Source organism: Eptatretus burgeri, chromosome 9, assembly GCF_056783735.1.
Source record: "Eptatretus burgeri isolate ZD-2024b chromosome 9, Ebu_testis_v1, whole genome shotgun sequence".
Lineage (NCBI taxonomy): Eukaryota > Metazoa > Chordata > Myxini > Myxiniformes > Myxinidae > Eptatretus > Eptatretus burgeri.
Genome location: NC_140969.1, coordinates 16096861 through 16110000, shown reverse-complemented (window position 1 = coordinate 16110000; position 13140 = coordinate 16096861). Strand labels below are relative to the sequence as shown.

Here is a 13140-nt window from a genome sequence, read left to right as displayed (position 1 = left end):
CAGCCTATGTTGATCTCCAAAAAGCATTTGTTTTAGTGAATTGGGATGTCCACTGGAAGATTCTGTCTTTGTTGTAGGGTGTCACCAAAGCTGATCAATCTCATTTCTTAACTGTACTCTGGTCCTGAGAGTACTGTGAGGTGTGGTGGTTCCACCTCTGACTTATTTCCAGTTGTTACTGGAGTTCATCAGGGGTGTGTACTGGTCCCCACACTTTTCAGCGCTTGTATGGACTGTATTCCTGGGAGGATGTCGGAGAGATCAAGCTGTGGTGCATCATTTGGGAATGTCAAGATCTCTGACCTTGATTTTGCGGAGATGCTGGATATCCTTAAAGGGGCCCTCGAGGCGCTGAAGCAGGAGTTGGAGCCACAGGGATTATGGGTTTCCTGGGTCAAAACTAAGATCCACGCTTGCCTGTTTGAAGCTCTGGATGTAAGAGTTAGACGTAACAGCTTCTGAAAGGTGGTTCCATCGGTGGGAGACGTGTGGAATAAAATAATATAGGTTTGTTGTCAGCCTGGATTTTGGAAGTTTCATGAGGATGGGATTACTGTAAGTATACATGCATCCTATAGTTGCTATGGAGGGTCATACTAAGAGTGAAAAGGGAACAATGTAGGAGGTTTGACGTTTGAAAACATAGAGACCACCAACTTGCTTATGATGAGAGACCTGTCTGCAATATACATATGTGTGTGTGTGTGTGTATATATATATATATATATATATATATATATATATATATATATATATATATATATATATATATATATATATACATACACACACGCACACATATACACATAAACACTACAGGCATTTGGATTACAGACAAAATATGATTGGTTTCCTTCGATATTTAGGGTTTTGAAGATGTCTTGACAACTATTTTCAGACAGATGTTGACACGTAATCAGGTCTGAAGGTTGAGCTGTGAGTCAGGCCTAGCTCATCTTGATATGCTCAAATAAAGGTGGTATACTTTTTCCAGATGATGCCTCCGGCTTTGTACTACTTGTTTTCCTGCTGATATTAACTGCAAATTGGCCTCTTTCATATAGCTGCAAATGCACCCCATTGACAAGTGTTATTCGTTCAAGGTGTGTGTGTGTGTGTGTGTGTGTGTGTGTGTGTGTGTGTGTGTGTGTGTGTGTGTGTGTGTGTGTGTGTGTGTGTGTGTGTGTGTGTGTCAATTTATCTTCATATAAGATCTTGAGTCTAAGTACTTGTGTCCTGGGTCATCTTATCATGAGGTTGAGACCCAACATAACTTATTTAGATAATTTCCTTTATTTAGATAGAATTCCATTGATGCACGTTTCTTATGATGGTACAAATGATGGGTTCAAACCTTGTATGATCTTTCTGTGAAATGTCTACTAATGCCCTTGTATCATGTTGTATTTGTGCCCGATCCTAACTATTGTAGTACATTGAAGAAGAGGATTCGAATTGGTGCCTTGAGTGTGAGAGCAGTGTTCTCATGCTGCCAAATTTAATTTCATGGACTATGGATCCAAAACATGAAAGCTTAATAGCAGTGCTGGTGGTTTTGCCCACTTTAATTAACAGCTCAGTTTGATAATCTCATATAACTTTAAGTTTGTTGCTAAGTATGTACTTCATGTAGTGGTGAAAGATTCCCCTGGCAGGAAAGGATATAGTTGGAAAATTTCCTGGAAATGTTTAATACTGTAGACTGAACAAAAACTGAGAAATATAGTGTTTCCAAAGTCTGGAATGCAACAACCACAACAGGTACTTTAAAGACCATTTTCCCTGCTAGAACAGGGGTTGGCCTGCGGGCCCCATGACAATCTTCCAAAAGTCTGGAAATAAATATTTATGTTTTTTTTGGGGGGGGGGGGGTTTGAGACAACGTCTTAAAGGTGGAAAGTATGTCATGGACTGATAGAATCCCCCCACCATGTAGTCCACATTTAATATCACTTGAATGTTATATTTGGGGACACTGGAAATCTTACGTTTATACCACGAGACAATGTATTATTGAAGATCTAAAGAACGACGTCAGAAACAAATGTGCTAAAATCGATGTTGATGTGAAGCAATGTTCAAAGAAACATACATACAATAATTGATATGTGTACATGCATGTCATTGGCTCATAATTTGAGCAATTATTGTAATAAGATACATTTTCCTCTCATTCCAGACTTTTGAAACAATGTATAAATATACATATATGTGTATTTTTTAAAACTTTTATTTCTATATGTGTGTGTGTGTGTGTGTGTGTGTGTGTATATATATATATATATATATATATATATATATATATATATATATATATATATATATATATATATATATATATATATATATATATATATATATATATATATATCTCTTTCAAACCATTGACTCACTGATATTGAAAATCAGGATCTTCTGGGTGACTTTGAAAGCTAAAATTTTGCATGCCAATGGACATAGAAGCAGACACACCAGAAAAAAAAAATCACACAACCATTGGAAAGCATCTGAAAGTGAAAATTTCAAAAAATGAAAAAAAATGAAAATAAAAAAATGAAAAATCAAATGCAGTTGCGTGACCCAAGACAATGGGGAAGCATGTTAATTTTGAGTGCTGATGGACATTGAAGCCAGTCCACTGGGAAACATCACTGAACAATTGGAAAGCATCCTGAAATGAAAATATATATAAATGAAAAATAATATGCAGGTGAACAACCCGAGACAACGTGGGTAGCACGGTTCGTATGCTTACACCCTGTGAAAGCACACGCTGCTAGTATATATATATATATATATATATATATATATATATATATATATATATATATATATATATATATATATATATATATATATATATATATATATATATATATATATGCACAGTAGAACTCCATATATAGGGATGGCAAGGGAAACAAGAAAAAGAGCAATCAGAGATTGCAGACCCTCACCAGGATTTTGTTTTTGTGTGGTGTTTGTGTTGTTATGTGTGGTGTATTTTGTGTGGCATTTGTGTTCTTCCATTGGGACCATACTCTATGCAGAGCATTGGTGCTGCTTAAGCAGTCTCCTGAGTTATTGGGGCAATCCTGGAGAGGTCACCACTACGATGCAGGATACCAGTAAGCTGGTACTCATTTTGCTGACCTCAGAAGGATGACAGGCTGAGTCAACCCCACCTGGTGTTAATTCAACAACCAAGCAAGATTTGAACTCAGGACCCGAGAATCCCAAGCCCGCCACTTTAGCCATTAAAAGTTTTAATGTTTTATATCTCCGGGCCGTCTCGATGGTGCAGTGTCTGCCCCAAGCTCACCCCGCCACACTTGCGCACGGTTACCATGACGACCCGTGCACTCTCAAAAAAGACTGGCGTCGGAGCTCGCGAAAGACCTTTGCTGAGGAAATATGAGGGCGAGCTTCAGAGCTCGTGAAAGAAATGTGTGTAAACCTGTCTGTCGTAAAGAAAAAAGCTTCCCATAAGAGAAGGGATCGATTCTTTACCCTTCTCAACGCATCAAATTTAAGATCCCACCAGACATGGGGATGGGGCTAATCTGAACATGCATTTCAGGAAATAACTGTCTGAGGACCTCGATGTGTGGATGCATTCATCAGACCGGATTTTAGAATCTGGAATACAAATATATATAATAAATAAATATATATATATTATATATATATATATATATATATATATATATATATTATACATATAATCCTGGTGTTGGCGCAGTGGTTAGGGCAGCAGCTTGGGATCCTAAAGGTCCTGAGTTCAAGCCCCGTTGGGCCACTGAATTAATACACCAGGGGGTTGACTCAGCCTGCCATCCTTCCGAGGTCGGCGAAATGAGTACCAGGGTACTGGGCCGGTGTATACCCCTGTTAAAATAGGTGTACCATATCCTTGTGTCGTAAGAGGCGACCAGGGTTGCGTCAGGAAGGGCATCCGGCGTAAAACATGTGCCAAATCACTATGCGGATCATAGGGATGATCCGCTGTGGCGACCCCGAACGGGAGCAGCCGAAAGAAGAAGAAAAAGATATATTTTACATATTATATATTGTGTTGTACCGTTCCCTTCAAGGGAATCTTGCCCCACCTTACTCTACTTACAGGAGCATCAGAAATGAGAGACATTAAGCTGGGAGTAATTAAAATGAGAGAGAGATTAAGCAGGGATAAGATCAAAGTATTTACTTTGAGCTTAATCCTTTTGCATTATCAATGTGACTGCAAGCAAGGAAGTTTTAATAATTACTTCTGAGCAAGCAAAGGCTTACGATGCAACACGTGGTATAAATGACCCACAAGTTGAAAACTGAAAGACTGTTTAAAACCTTAGTATCTGCCTGGATGATGAAACACACAACTTGTTGCCTTGACTGGAGTAATTTCTTTGTAACGTGATGATATCCATCATGTAATCCTTGTTATTAGAGTCCTTAAGTGCATGCGTCTTTCGGAATGTGTTGTGGCATTCAAGTCACGACCTTCGTAGTCAAGATTATTTGAGTTTGATTTTATCCTATGATATGGTATTCTGGGTATTTTTCACATTTGTTTGGTCTCCTTCTTTCGTATGTTGCACATGGCTGCGGTTCACATAATTTGCTGGAGACACAGCTGTGCTGCCAATGCAGTGCCTCCCTGTTGGTGAGAGCAGGGAATTTCTAATTGTTTCAGGGTGCTGGTCATAGCTCACCTTCTCTTCCTGAAACACACTGTGTGATCTTTAACATCCACCAACTAATGCTGGTAGATGGGATTGCACAAACATTGATGCCTCACCCTGCCTGGGAAACACCAGTATGTTGTTTTTTTTGTTTTTTTTAGCTCTGTCGAAATTCAAGAGGGGAATGTGCATACCGCAAGTCCATCCTGCTCGCCCATTTTTTAAAGTTGGTTTATATTCTGATGTATATATATATACATATATATATATATATATATATATATATATATATATATATATATATATATATATATATATATATATATACTCTCTGGCTTTTTGGGGCAGCAATGCAGAGATCGTGTTTCACAACAGCTAAAACTGCACAAACTATGAGCAACAATGGTTGTCAGTCACACAAACACATTGTCTCTGCCTTGCTGCACACTAAACAGGTGGGGTTGTGGACAGGCACAATAATAAGAGCAGACACGGCCCTTCTGGTTAAATAATGAAATTGGTTTGAAAAATGGAGTAGATTAGCAGCTAACACTTGCAAACCAACTCTGTACGCCTTCACTGACTCATCCTCTACCCATTCATATACTCCTCCATACCTTTTTACCCACTTCCTCCTTTACCCACTCCCCTCTCTATTGTTTCACTCTTCCATTGACCTGCTCACAAAATCTGTCAAATACTCTGGGTCATCCCTGAGTCAACTTCATATTGAGAAATTTCATTTCCCTATTCTGTGGTGCCATCTACTTTCATCGGGTCTTTGGCTGGGTGGTGGTGGTGGTCATCTATACTAATAAGTGTGTGTGTGTGTGTGTGTGTGTGTGTGTGTGTGTGTGTGTGTGTGTGTGTGTGTGTGTGTGTGTGTGTGTGTGTGTGTGTGTGTGTTGTTGATTGGTATCTCCAAATGCGGGTTTCAGAATGTGGAATGGAGTCCTCGTCGGGTGGGCTCAAAGTATCCACCTTCATTTCAGTGAAGGGTCATGATTCATGGACCAATCTGTGAAGTTTTCTGTTCCCAAATTTTTGTGCCGAGGGCTCTCTTTAGGATTTTCACTGAGGTCTGGACAGCTTCCAACTGTAGTTCGTTTGTAGTAATATTCCCAGGGATGGTTTTTAATATATCTGTGAGGTTCTTCATCATCATTCCCATAACTCCACCGATCACTGGTTCAATTTTGGCATTCTCCAACTTTTAGGATCTTTTCACTTCATTCTTGAGGTTTTGGTATTTGGTCATTTTCTTGATTTCTGCATCGTTAATCCAAAATCACTGGTATTATCACCTAAATCCACAACGCCTTCTTCTCTTTTTCTTTTTTTTTTAACCAAGTTTGATATCTGGTCATAAGGATTTATTTTTGATTTTCATGCTCGATGGGATCATTAGGTAGGACGTGAGCAGAACTTCCATGTTTTCAATGTTTACTTTTGTTTTGTGTTCCCACAAATTCTCTGGAACTGGGATTTCAGCATTTTTGCAGATGTTCCAGCAGATTACTTTACAAACTCTGTTGTATCTGTGTGTACAGCTCTTCTGACATGAGATTTTTGTTTGTTTGTTTTGTGTTTGGTCATTCGGTATATCCCATCATTCTCTTTGCTAACCCCACCTCCACCACTCACCATTCTATCTCTTTTTATTTTCTTCCCTCTCTCTCTCTCTCTCTCTCTCTCTCTCTCTCTCTCTCTCTCTCTCTCTCTCTCTCTCTCTCTCTCTCTCTCTCTCTCTCTCTCTCTCTCTCTCTCTCTCTCTCTCCCTCCCTCCTCGCACCCTCACTCCTGCTGTGTATAGTAACATTTGGTGAGGCGTTGCTCTCCTGCCCCCCTTTCCTAACTTTCCTTACTTTCCTTACTCTTTCCCCATTCCACGCTTCCTCTCCCCTCTCTGCATCTCTCTCCTTCCTCCCTCCCCTCTTTCCCCTCACACCCCTCTCTCCCCTTCCTTCCTTCTCTCTCTCCCCTCCCTCTCTCCCTCCCACCCCTTAATATCCCTGCCAGCAAAGCGACGGGTTATATTTGCTTGTATGTATATATATATATATATATAAAATTCTGTTTTTTTTTTTTTTAAGAAGACGAAGGTGCTTCCAACCAAAAGTAAAAAAACTAGATAGACTGCTAATTTGAGCAAAAAAGCAAGAGCAGACCCGGTCTCAGGAAACGTTTTGCCGGCTTCATCAGGCACAATAGACTCCGAGCCTCGACACGTGTCCTGTTTTTATTTCGATACGACCGCTCATTTCGAGTCACGTTCTGGTGCTCGAGATGAAATAGAGGAGTGCTTTTTATTTTATTTTGCAAAAGCAAAAATCCAAACCAAAATAAACATCAAATCACATCATTGATGGGGTGCTCTGCTCTTTTTTTTGTTTTTGCTTATACGTGATCTGATGTTGTATGTATGTATGTTGTTATTGTTTTTGTACTATTTTGTGTGCTTGTTTTTGTGTTCCCGAGGCACGGACACGGTTGGTTTCATGTGCGGGTTGGGCATGATGAGGTGTTGATTGTGTGAGTGTTGGGGTTCCTGTTGGGTGTTGTGCATATGTGGATGTGGTGTTTGGGATTGAGTGTTGTTTGTTGCTCACCTTATCCAGCCGTTTGCACCATCCAGTTTTCGCCATTTGCATCAGAGGTGTGTATTGTGTGGATATGTCCACCATCTCCCCAGTTAGACCACCCTCCCGGCTCTTCATGTGCCATGCTTCCAAAATCAGCCTGTGTCGTTTGTTAGATGTACTGTAGTGTCAAGGACGCGGGTCCCACCAAAGTCAAATTTATGGCCAGATTGCAGGCAATGACGTGCTCTGGCTGTCTGGGTCACTTTTCCAAGCCTAATTGCTCCATCATGTTCATCTCGTCGTTGTTTTATATTTCTTCCAGTTTCACCAACGTAGAATTGGTCAGAGTCTACACACACACAAACACACACACACACACACACACACACACACACACACACACACACACACACACACACACACACACACACACACACACATATATATATATACATATATTTATCCATATATATTGTACTTTGTTTGCCCACTCCACACAAATGACACCATGTGGTCCTTAATATCCACAAACAACCAGTGGGTGCAGATGGGTCCTCCAGCTTAAACACCTTCCGATGGCACACATATTGCCGTGTGGAACACTACTCCAGTGAGACAGTTTATAGCTGGGTCATGATTCAAACTCTGGCTACATACAGGTTAAGGTTGAGTGTGCACATCTCTCAGCTACCCTGCCAGCTGTCATATTAACTAAACTGATTGAAAAATACTTGCACAGCATTACAGATAAAAGAGAAGCCTGTAAACTACTCCTCGCAAACAATTATTTACAACAGGCACAGCAAATGAAATGACAAGTCTAAATCTACGAAGGTAGGTTGATGTCGCGCTGCCATCATTACATACGCACTGCGTGGTCTGAATGTTTAAGTAACCAGATCCATTGGGTTTCCAACACGATTTGCCACTGACCAGATTTCTGCATTTTGGCAATTATGCTGCTGCTTCTGTTCGTGAAATGTAGAATTGTCCTTCATTTATTTCCAGAACATGCATTCACCATTTCACTTCCAATTTAAATTTCCTTTCTCAGCCATACTATAATTTCAACTTATTCATTTTTCTCCCCATTTACATATATTGCCGGCCGACCATCTCCACAATTGGCCTTTGGAATGCAGCGACATGGATGGTAGCAATATGATGATGATGATGATGTATTTTCTGTCGAACAGATTAAATGCTATTAACTTTTGAAGTCTTTAAAAAAAAGAAAATTGTGAATCTCAAAGCACAATCAATTTGCACAATATGTTAACACAGCTCGTGGCAGTTGTAAGTTCGAAGTACAAAATGCGATTGTAGATATCATCATACGGTTGACGGCGAGAAAACTAGCCAGTGGTTTTCAAAGTTGCTGCAATAACCTCAGCATAAGATATATAAAAAAAATCATTTGATATTCCATTTAGACATTGCTGGCAGATTGATTCAAACTAGAAATGAAATGTCCTTTTCCTCTCCTCTATAGTAGTAATTATATGAGCTCCCTTGCAAGGAACCTCAATGCAGGAAGAGGCCATTATAGGCCGATCAAGCTGGTGCAATGCTGCTTTCCAACCCATAGTTTTGTTGTTCGTTTTCTATCCTTTTTTAAATGCTCAGCTTCAAGCAAGGAAGCAGCACGTCCCATTTTTAAAGTCTTTTGCATGACTCAATCTGGTTTTCAACCACCGACCTCCCAGTCTCAGAGCAGACATTCTAACCATTAAATCACTAAGTTTGGGGAAAGTGTTGTGGCATTCTTCCTGGTTGGTCTGACATTCTTCCTGGATACTCAAGATGCTGTGATTCCATGGTTTCAACTCCCATATACGATGTTGGTTTTTCCTTCATCCACTAATTCCTTGTGATGATGCCTCCTACTTTCCTTAAGGCCCGGTCACACCTTGACGTTTTAGCCAGCGATGGCAACGTATTAAAATGTATCTAAAACGCTGGCTTACGTTGAACTTTTGATGTTTTTTTTAAAGATTCGGACGTATTCATAGCGACTTGGTCTTATGTATAACGCATTGGTAACGGACACAGAACGTTTCGTTGTGTTATAGATAACTTATACCAACGAATGCTGAACCTGTTGTCGGCCTACACAACCGATGCCCAACGATAGTCTAACTTAGGCATAGCGCGTTGCACGCATCGCCGACGATGTCGTGACGTAGCCTATTAAAAGGCTGACGCACAACGATTCGAATCATAACTGCCGTAGAAAAGGAAGTGTCAACATCGCGGTCACACCTTGGCGATCTTGCCAGCGTATGCCGACCTAAGAAAAATGTGTCTAAAACGTTGGGGGCACGTCAAATACGGTATGAGTAAGTTTGGTATACGTGAGTACAAAGCTAAAGTACGCTATCATACGTCGTAGTAAGTAGAGTACATCAAGAAATTGTAAACATGTTCAAAATTTTACGACGTACTCGGCGTATGACACACGTTCCGCATGCGATGGGGATAAGTTTTACACACGATATGTGGACGCTTACACACGTCCACAAAGGCTACTTATAAGCTACTCATAAGTCGAAACACGTCACGGTAATGTCTTTTTTACGCGAAACTTATTTCTAACTTATGTTTGACGTGCTTTGAACCAATTCTTTACGTAGTCCAAACACACATCGACGTATGTAGACGTATTACAATGACGTCTTCCGGTCGACAAAAAAAAAAATTAAACGTGTTTCTAACTTACAACTGCCATATAAAGACGTGTTCCCAGCAGTTTTGGGAATTGGTATATAAAAATGCTGCTCATAAAAGGGGAACCCAACAGTGTTTTCGAGTCCTTTTTGAGTCGATGTCCATGTCAGCAGTAACAGTATCAGTATTAGTATTAGTATTAGTATTAGTAGTAGTTTGTTCATGTTGGCAGTAGTAGGTGAGTGTGAGGGGGAGGGTGTGGGTTATGATGGATCGTCCTTGCGTTTAACGATTTAACGATTTAAATGATAAACTCAACGATTTAAATGGCTGCATCTCCACTATTGAAAGTAGACGCTTGTGCTCAACAATTGGATTTTTTTTACACTCAACGACTTTTAAACGGTACCACTCAGCTACTTTCATTGTTTACAATGAACGATTTAAATTGCTGTCACTCGCCTTTGTTTTTTGACGCTGGCGCTTGGAAATTTGAAGCGTTTCTTCTGAACGTGTTAAAACGCTCAAACTCGACTATTTTGAATAGACGCTGCCGATGGACAATTGGAATCATAGCCAAGCTAGACATCGAAGTGTGAACATCCTCGTCATGCTGAAGAAAAGTTTGAAGAATGCTGCAAATAAGTGTCCTGGCCGTGGCCGTGGACGCTGACGCAAGGACGATCCATTATACCGACGTCTTTCAGCCTATGAGTAACTTAAAAGTAACGTCTGTCGATGTGTGGCAACGATCGCGTAACGTGCCAACAACACGTTAATCATAGGTTAGAAATAAGTTTCGGGTACGCTAAACATTACCTCGGCGTGTCTCAACTTATGATTAACTTACAAGTAGCATGTGTTGATGTCTGTCAACGATCGCAGACCGTGCATACAACTTGTGGCCAGCGTAGCGGAACGTGTGAGTCATACGCCGCATACGTCGTGAAATTTCAAGCATGAAAAAAATTGAGGACAACCGAAAAGTACAACGTTTAAAGCCAGCGTACAACGACGTATGGCAGTGTTTTTCAGCGTGCTCTCAATGTTATCAAAACTTACCCATAACGTATTCAACGTGTGCCAGCGTTTTAGAAAAAAAATTCAAAAATCGGCATACGTTGGCTAAAACGTCAAGGTGTGACCGGGCCTTTACCTCCACCACCGAAGATGGAAGGAGGTTATGTTTTCACCACTCTCTGTTTGTCTGTTTGTCTGTTTGTGTGCAGGATATCTCAAAAAGTTGTGAACAGATTCAGATGAAATTTGGTGGACAGGTTGGATGTGTGACTAGGAAGACTTTCTTCTATTTTGGTGAAGATCTGAATCCGGATCCGGATCTGATCATTTTAAAGTGATTGTTCATCATTGAGAGATAGGGCTAAACCGATATATAACACGATATCTCAAAAAGTTGGGGGTGGATTTGGTTAAAACTTGGTCAGATTGGGTGTGTGACAAGGACGAATTGATTCGATTTTGGTGAAGATCCGAAACCGGATCCGGATACGATAATTAATTTTTAAAGTTATTCTTCACCATTTAGAGACGCGGCGAAAAACGATATATAGCATGATATTTCAAAAATGTATTTGGCCCAATATGTTCTCGTGGATCAGGCAATGTGTGGCAGAGGTATGCGCTCTACCGAGTGCCCTTCTCATCTTGCATATGTTTTATGTACAAGTTTTATCATCGGCCGACAAACTCTATCTGAAAATTAATGTTAAAAAGCCGGAACTCATCCGAGCATCACTTTCCTTAACCGGTTTTCCAAGGAGGAGTTTTTAAATCGAGGACTAAATTTGAATGGCTGAGTTGAGTATTTTCCTTCTTCAGACAGCTTTATATTGAGCCACCAATGTCCAAGCCCAGAAATGTGAGAGGAAACGTTGCACTAGAAGTGTGTAACGAAGCACTTGGCTGGGAGCAATAACAGTGACAGGATCCGGTAATGCTGTGACCTATAACGTGACAGCATTTGACGTATGTCCTGAATGAAGCAGGATCATATAATGTCTGCTTACAACCCCTCCTGGCTATCATTTGATTGCGTCTAAGTCCGCAATTTCTGTCTCCACGTGCTAAATGCCTTTTCCCCAGAAGCTACTGCTTGCCACTCAGCTTTATGTCATTGATAGTCGATGTTTTATCCTATAACAATCTTCAGGAGCCTCTTGTAGTGCAATCCATAGGGAGGAAAAAATTAAACCCAGACACTGAGGGGAGTTTTTCAAATGAAACTTGTTTCTGTTGTCGCTTGGAGATTATCTGGTGGCATCCCGGAAATTCAAATTACTCTATTTCTGTTCTAAAATTTTCGAGCTGTTGTACCATTCCAGTAATACACATCATTGCTTACATTTATCCAGAAATCGTGCTGCAGAAACAGTAATTGAGGCACAATCAAATAGGGTGAAAATGAGAAGTACGAAGCAGCAATAAAAACTGAGTGCTGCGCAGCCAGGAAAAATAGAAATTGGGGCAGGGAGGAGATGGGGTGAACTCATCCAATCGTCCTACTGCAAGATATTTAATTAAGCTTCTAATCAATTTCAATCCATTGTGGAAAAGGGGGCAAAGGAGGCTTATGGATGGCGAGGGAAGGGATGACAGAAGGCAAATGGAGTCTGGCAAAGAGACCAGTAACCCTGCAGAGAGCACTTCGTACATCCGTGCGTGATTGTGACTCTGACTGACAATGACACAGAGAACCCTGCTAGCTCTGCCAATGAGCACCTGCTGTGCCTGAGGATGTTTGGCACTTCCTGTGTCCTGAGCTTTTCCTCCTGCACCACAGGTGTTATGAAAATGCCATTTTCACATGGAACCAAAAATGAAAGTATAACCTGCCAATCTATGGGAAGGGGCCTGTTCAGAATAGTGTGCTTTTTAAAATTTATAAACGGAGAGTACCTTTTTCATTTCTGGCTGGATAGTCTGAGAAACAACTCCTTCGTTGTGACAACTCCCTCAGATGTGAAGAACTCTTCAAGCTCAAGCAATCTGCTGATTGCCCATTTTGGCATCAACAACTATCTTATGCTACAAGCCCTCAAAAAAAATTGTTAATTAGCTTCTTTCCTTGTGAAGCTTTGTTATGCTTTGGTTTAGCTGGAAGCATTTTAATAGAGTTATATATGCATGCGAAGTCGTTAATTTTGAACAAACGACTTGTTTTTGTTCAAAATATTATGCTTGTGTTATGT

At 40.5% G+C, this 13140-nt stretch overlaps 1 protein-coding gene and 1 long non-coding RNA gene across 5 annotated transcripts in view; one reads left to right on the top strand and one right to left on the bottom strand.

Annotated features, from left to right (window-relative positions):
- Positions 1 to 7483, bottom strand: part of LOC147019619 (uncharacterized) — a 44925-nt gene extending 37442 nt beyond the window's left edge. Inside the window, exon 1 of the long non-coding RNA XR_015061465.1 lies at positions 7292 to 7483. This is a non-coding gene — a long non-coding RNA (uncharacterized LOC147019619). The remainder of the gene's footprint in view (positions 1 to 7291) is intronic.
- LOC147019616 (leucine-rich repeat transmembrane protein FLRT3-like) overlaps positions 1 to 13140 on the top strand; it is a 269981-nt gene that overhangs the window by 123342 nt on the left and 133499 nt on the right. The gene's annotated exons all lie outside the window — the stretch shown is intronic.